The sequence below is a fragment of the Oryctolagus cuniculus genome, chromosome 19 (genome assembly GCF_051225735.1).
Source record: "Oryctolagus cuniculus isolate XC-2025 breed Fujian yellow rabbit chromosome 19, ASM5122573v1, whole genome shotgun sequence".
In the NCBI taxonomy this organism is placed as follows: domain Eukaryota; kingdom Metazoa; phylum Chordata; class Mammalia; order Lagomorpha; family Leporidae; genus Oryctolagus; species Oryctolagus cuniculus.
Genome location: NC_142885.1, coordinates 957407 through 963956, shown reverse-complemented (window position 1 = coordinate 963956; position 6550 = coordinate 957407). Strand labels below are relative to the sequence as shown.

The 6550-nt window shown below is 40.2% G+C and overlaps 1 long non-coding RNA gene across 1 annotated transcript; it reads right to left on the bottom strand.

Moving 5' to 3' along the window:
* Positions 1-2800: 2800 nt before the first annotated feature.
* Positions 2801-5413, bottom strand: LOC149120269 (uncharacterized). The gene is made up of 3 exons (XR_016226134.1): positions 5296-5413; positions 3455-3602; positions 2801-2902 (listed from the first exon to the last, which is right to left on the bottom strand). It is a non-coding gene; the product is annotated as an uncharacterized LOC149120269 (long non-coding RNA).
* Between the last annotated feature and the right edge of the window lie 1137 nt (positions 5414-6550).

The window sequence follows — 6550 nt, the reverse complement described above, 5'->3', positions numbered from 1 at the left end:
TCCTGGGTACATTAGTAAGGAGCTAGATCAGAAGTGGAACAACCAGGACTTGAACCAGCACTCATATGGGATATCAACATTGCAGACAGTGGCCTAATCCATTGCACCATAAAGCCAGCCCCTGAAAGGAAATTTACTAATGTGCTTAATATAAGATGGAAAAGAGCAAAAGAAAGCATTGAAACTTTAAGAGATCCATTGATATTTTCAAGTCTCTATGAGAGGGAGAAGAGAAATGGAAAGAGATTTAATAATTAGTGTGGCAATTTAGAATGCAATCCAGCATCTCAGAACTGGATCTTAGGAAGACAGAGAAAGAAAGGATGGAGGGGAAAATATGTGTTTAGAAACAATGGTAAAACCTTCCAAATTTTTTGAAAGACCTCCATTTATAGATTCAAGTTGCTCAACAAACCCTAATCAGAAGGGATACAAGAAAACTATTCAAGACAAATCATAATCAAACCAATGTAATCTAAAGATGAAGAGAAGAGCTTGAAAGTGGCCAAAGGAAAAACGGCACATGGCACAGTGAGATATAACCAGGTATGCATAACAGCTAGTTCTCCTCACACACCACGACACCAACATCCAGTACCCAATCTGTCTCATAGAACTCACTGTCCCTAGAAACTAAGTCTTGTGTAAATTTCTGTTAACTCAAAGCAGGAGTGCTAAGCCAGCTGCACTGTGCAGGCAATGAAATGTCACTTGCTAAACAGACACCAAGAACTCCCACAAATAGCCACATAGTTGGATTTGGATGACACTTCACAAGTTCTCTGAGAATTCGGCAGCATTCACTAGTACAGTCGCTATGCTCATCTCACAGGTGGGCAAACTGATGTTATATGAATCAGTAGAAGGATGTCTCAGTGGCAGAACCAGAAAGTTGATTCACACCGCACACCTCCCAGCTCGTGCTACCTACCCCATAACCACCCTAGATTGACCACCACATTCAGGGAGCTGCTTCTACCTCTTGAATTCCTAGAAGCACACACTAGTCTCTGGTACTGCACAATCCTTTGACAAAGTAATCTTTTAAATCACAACGTTATTCTCTCCTCCGTCCTTGGCCCTGAGGACCCGATGTTATTTTCCCTCTGGAACAGGGCAGGTGAGCGGTCACACCTACAGGTGGTGGCGCTACCTGAGATCCGCCGCTGTTTCTGCATTCAGCACACGGGGAGCACCTATTCCCTTCCTAGCATCCCCCAAAGCCCACTGGGCCCCTCTTTCTCTCTTACTAACCTTCAAGAACACCGAAACCAACCGCAGAGCCTGTGGATCAGCACCAGTAGAGATACAAAGTCTGGAATCTGCAGAGGAAGATGGCGGAAGTGGGAGGGGCCGGGCTCAGTGACGTCATTGAGGGAGACTGCATTTCCCACCAGAGTGAGCATCAATTCATTAAGAGGAGCCCAGTGGGCTTTGGGGGATGCTACCAGAATTCACAGCCTGAGGCACTGTAGGAGTAATGGGAAAATAGATGATATTCATAAGTAAATTTGTATTTTAGTTCTGATATACATCTAGCAGCTAATAAATTTCTCATCCTTTTCTTACAGATTCATTGCAAAGCATAAAAAACTCCATCATACTTCATTTTGTTAGGAAATAACAAATTTATATGATAATGCTTTAAAGTATTTGTTCTCATCCAGTAAACTAATTTGTGAGTCTTCATGGGAATATGTTACTAACTGGGAAACACTGCTTTAGGGTATCTAGTAAAATAAAAGTAGAGTCAGTGCTCCATAATTTTGCGCCAAATTAAACTCCAATATCTGACCACTATTTGCCCAGAAAACATTAAGTTTTATTTATGTATGTATTTGTCTATCATCTATATACCTGTCTATCAAATAATTTATTGTTTTTTTGGGAGGAGGGGTATAATGGATCCAAACTTTAGTTTTCTTTCCCTGGGTTATGCCACAATATAGGCAAGGAGTTTTGCACAGTGGAGTTTGGCACAATGGTTACTCAGAGCTCCCACTACACACTGAGTTTCCTCCTCAAACAGGAAAATTCTTGGCTTGAGTGATCAGATTTGAATATAGGCTTGAGTGGTAGATTAGAGGGTGGGGTAAAAGGAGTGCAAAATTTAGGGTGAATGTATCAGGGTGTGACAGGCTTGACTCTGGCACCAGACCTAACCTTGATTTTCTCTTTTTTATGTTGTATGCTCTGCCTTGTTCAAACTCCAATGTCCTCTCCGGTCCTGTAATTGTCCCTCAGTGATTCTATTCTGAAGATCCAGACAATTGAGCCCTGTTCTTCCCATAGTCCTCTTGCTTCAGACTGTGAAATTCTTAATCTCCTTCCCAGAGCCCTGGACCTCAGAGGTCCCTCTGAAACAGCTGTTGATGTGATATCTGCAGATGCTTACATATCTGGTGGTTGATAGGAAGTCCTGTATCCATGAAAACGGAGAATCAGTGTAAATTTGATTGTGTAGGGACCACATCTAATAATAAAAAGATAAGTAACTCAATCCATTTTTACCCCTAGAAAGGTAAAGACCCTAGAAAACACCCACTTGTTTTCAGCAGGATGTATTGACATTTTCATTGTACAAGTTCATATTTCTTTCATCAAAGTTACTCCTGAGCATTTTACTTTTGATTCTGTTCTAACCAAAATTGTTTCCTTATGTTCACTCTTGGATTGTTCATTTGTTATGGACAGAAATTAAATAGGTTTTTAAAATTAAAACTGGTATATTGATTTCATATCCTGTTACTTTCCTAAACTCACTTATTAACTTCAATACTTTTAATGAATATTATGACGTTCTAAATGTAAGATCATACTATCTTTGAATAAAGACGACTCTACTTCTTCTTCTCCAATCCAGACACCATTACTGCAGCCAGATCATTCTGGTTAGATTCTCCTGTAAAATGATAAGCAAATGTGATAAGAGTGGATGCTTTATTTTATATTATCTACATAAACATATAGGATTTAATAATTAAGTATGTTGGCTGTGTGACTTTCCTATTTTCATTATAAGTTAAAGAATATTCATTTCAATTTCTAAGAGAAGAAAGTAGATAAGTATGCAGCTTTACTGCCTTTTATGCTTTGTATACTTTACTGCTACCATGTGCTTTGTTGTATGAATTTTAATTAAAAATTAAAAGAAGACACTTTTGCATTGATTATAAAGAATGTCTGCCAGCAATAAATTCCATCAGTTTTGTTAAGTTAGGTACACTTCTGATTTTGGAAGTCAGCTGTGTTGTATATGTGATTCTTCATTGATTTTTCTTTTTTTGACATTAAGTTATCCCAGTTCTTTCTCACCAGTATTCTTTCTTTTTTTTTTTAACTGAAGGCAGGAATCTTATCCAATTTTTTTTTAATATTTTATTTATTTGAGAAGTAGAGTTACAGATAGAGGAGGAGACAAAGAGAGAGGGTTTCCACCCACTGGTTTACTCACCAAATGGCTGCAACAGCCAGAGCTGTGCTGATCCAAACCAAGGAGCCAGGAACCAGGAGCCAGGAGCTTTCTCTGGATCTCCCACAAGGGTGCATGGACCCAAGCTCTTGGGGCATCCTTTACTGCTTTCCCAGGCCATAGCAGAGAGCTGGATCACAAGAGGAGAAGGCAGGACACGAATCAGAGTCTATATGTGATGCCAGCACTGCAGGTGGAGGCTTAGCCTACTACACCTTAGTGCCAGCCCCATTGATCAGTATTATTTCTGCTGAAGAGTCAACTACTAATTATACTGGTGTCTTGCTTGAAAGGATCCTTTGGAAAATAAAAGAGGTTCATTTATTTCTCTCTTTGCTTTCAGTAGTTCCTTGTCACTAACTTTTGGCATCTTTGCTTTGAGTTGTCCGTAGATCTTTTTGTATTTACTGTATTTGAATTGCATTGAATTCCAAGTACTAGTGAAACTTCACTAATTATATGGCATTGGTTCTATTTCTAATGACTTTAAGTGGTGGGTTTTTAAATAATTTGGAGTTATTTTCTATTAGTTTTCAGGTATAGATATCTTGAGCTCTTCACACTGCCATTCTGTAAGATGCTCCAGGAATCATGACTTTAAAGATTGCATCCTGAGCGATGGGTGAACCCTCCTTGAGATGATGAGAGATGCAGAGGGAACAGCAGAATGCAGTAAATCCACAATCTTGAATACCAAGTGACTAGACACAAATGAACCCAGACAGAGATCAGTGGAGAGAGCTAAGTATAGATGGTGAGAAATATTTTCAAGCCCAGTTGAAAGAGCTTGGCCGCTTTTTCCACTGGGCTCTTGAAGCATTTGGTAGTGCTGCAGAGCCCTTGATTATCATCATCATTTCCAGCTAATCATACTTGTCTCTCTGCCACACACTACAAGAGGCACACTGTATTTATTAGCATACTTTGGGATTGCTCTTTATCTCATGATCTCTTCTTTCTAGGATGCAAGTCAGTAAGTTTCTGTGGCTGCATCTCTGTGAGCCACTATTTCTTTCATTTCAACTCAGCACATCTCCCATTCCTTTCTGTGTGGTCCAGAGAGCTGGGACAATAAGACTAACCAGATTCAACTATGTTATTCAACATTTCAAAAATAATATCCTTTTCTCAATGGCTACACAGAAGAGAATGCATGAATATCTTATGAATGCTCCACCCAGAGTACATTATTTAATAAATACTGATATTTTCATGCTTTGTTTAGAAGTAATTCATTGACCAGTGCATTGGAAGCTGGAAATGTGAGAGCAGATAAGATGTTGAGAACCATGGTTTCAATACCTTTCATGGATCCACTCTATGATAGGAGATGTTGGTAATTCCAAAGCCATCTATCACTCTGTCCCAAGCCTCTTATTAGATTCAAAAGAAGCTCCAGTGAAAGATAAATAACCCAGATGTTATCTACTTGATGAGGACAGATTTTTAATTAGTAAAATAGCACTGTACTAGAAAATATGAAGATGTGAGCAGAAGTGTTTACATAAATGATTTGGGATTTTAGAAAGACAATGAGAACTAAAAGATGAACCAGTGTCTTAGTAGAGTCAGGAATGTGCAAAATTAAAAAGTATGAAGGGTGTGGGTCCATGTAAAACCAACTTATGTTAACCATTGGGTCTGTATAGAAATGAGACTCCTGTGTTCCCATGAAGGCTATGAGCTTCTACAAGTTTCAATTTGCTCAGTTCAATGGGTGACAGTGTAACAGGTATAAAACAAGATAAGCCAACAATTTTTAGTACTTAAATTTAAAGCTGAGAAGCTAATAATTCAGAGTTGGACTCCTTGCTTCTACTTACCACTGTGCTTAGTCACAAATTTCCTTGCTGCCAATCTCAACTTCTTTTCCAGAGCAGGGAAACCTGGTCAGGTTAGATCTAACTCACTGTGCAGTCCAGCCACACCAGTCAAATGGAACCTGAAGGGGGGTATGAGAACGAAAAGAGGGACAAGGGCACAGAGAATGGAGCCAAGACAAATGAACTGATCAAGGCTCATTTATTTCAGCGTCTCAGAGATATTTATACATAACCAGCTGCAGCTCAAGGCAACACAGAAGTTAACAACATATGCAAGCAACTTATCAGGCTTTCTGCAACAGTCATAACATAGTTAATTTTAACAGAGTGCTCTTGTTTAATCATTCTTCAACATGGGAGTAGTGACTTTCTCATCCCAGGAATTCCACAAGCCAAGATTGACCTTGACTTCTCCATGACTTGTCTATGGGATGCCTTCAACTCACCACCTGTGGCCCTCAAGAGCCACAGAAGAAATACATTTTCATTGATCTGATGATAAGCCATGGTACCTACACCAGAGATTTGGTGCAGTTTCATGATTTTGCCATGTCAGTACCTTTTCCTTGTAGCTCCTTTATAATTCCCCCAAACATCCTTATCTCAAAGAGCAGTAGTCTTTGAGACTGATATCTGTTATACTCTCATCTGTCAACAGATTAAATGTTCTCTTTCCTTTATTCCATAGTCTGGCCTTATCATTTTGACTAACACCAGGGACAGTGACTGATCTTCAACTAACAAATTTTGGTGACCATAGCAGGGCTGCTCCTACCCTTGGTGATGTGCCCTCCACTACTGGCTTAGCTGTTAGAGTGGTGAATGCCATCATGAAAAGTGTTGCAGCCTCTTCTTGTAGAGCTTCCACCTCCTGGGGAAAACAGGTAGTCTCAGCACCCACTCAAGTCACTTTTCACTCCAGGTAAACAGTGTTTTCTCTCCCTGCAAAGATGTGGTGAACCTGTTTGGGGAAAGGAAATAGATTCCAAAAAGGCAACCTCAGACTGACCAGCTGGTTATTTGGGAAGTCCTCAGACCACTTTTTTTTAATTTGACAGGTAGAGTTATAGACAGTGAGAGAGAGACAGAGAGAAAGGTCTTCCCTCCATTGGTTCACTCCCCAAATGGCCGCTATGGCTGGTGCTGCGCCAATCTGAAGCCAGGAGCCAGGTGCTTCTTCCTGGTCTCCCATGTGGGCACAGGGGCCCAAGCACTTGGGCCATCCTCCACTGCCCTTCTGGGCCACAGGACAGAG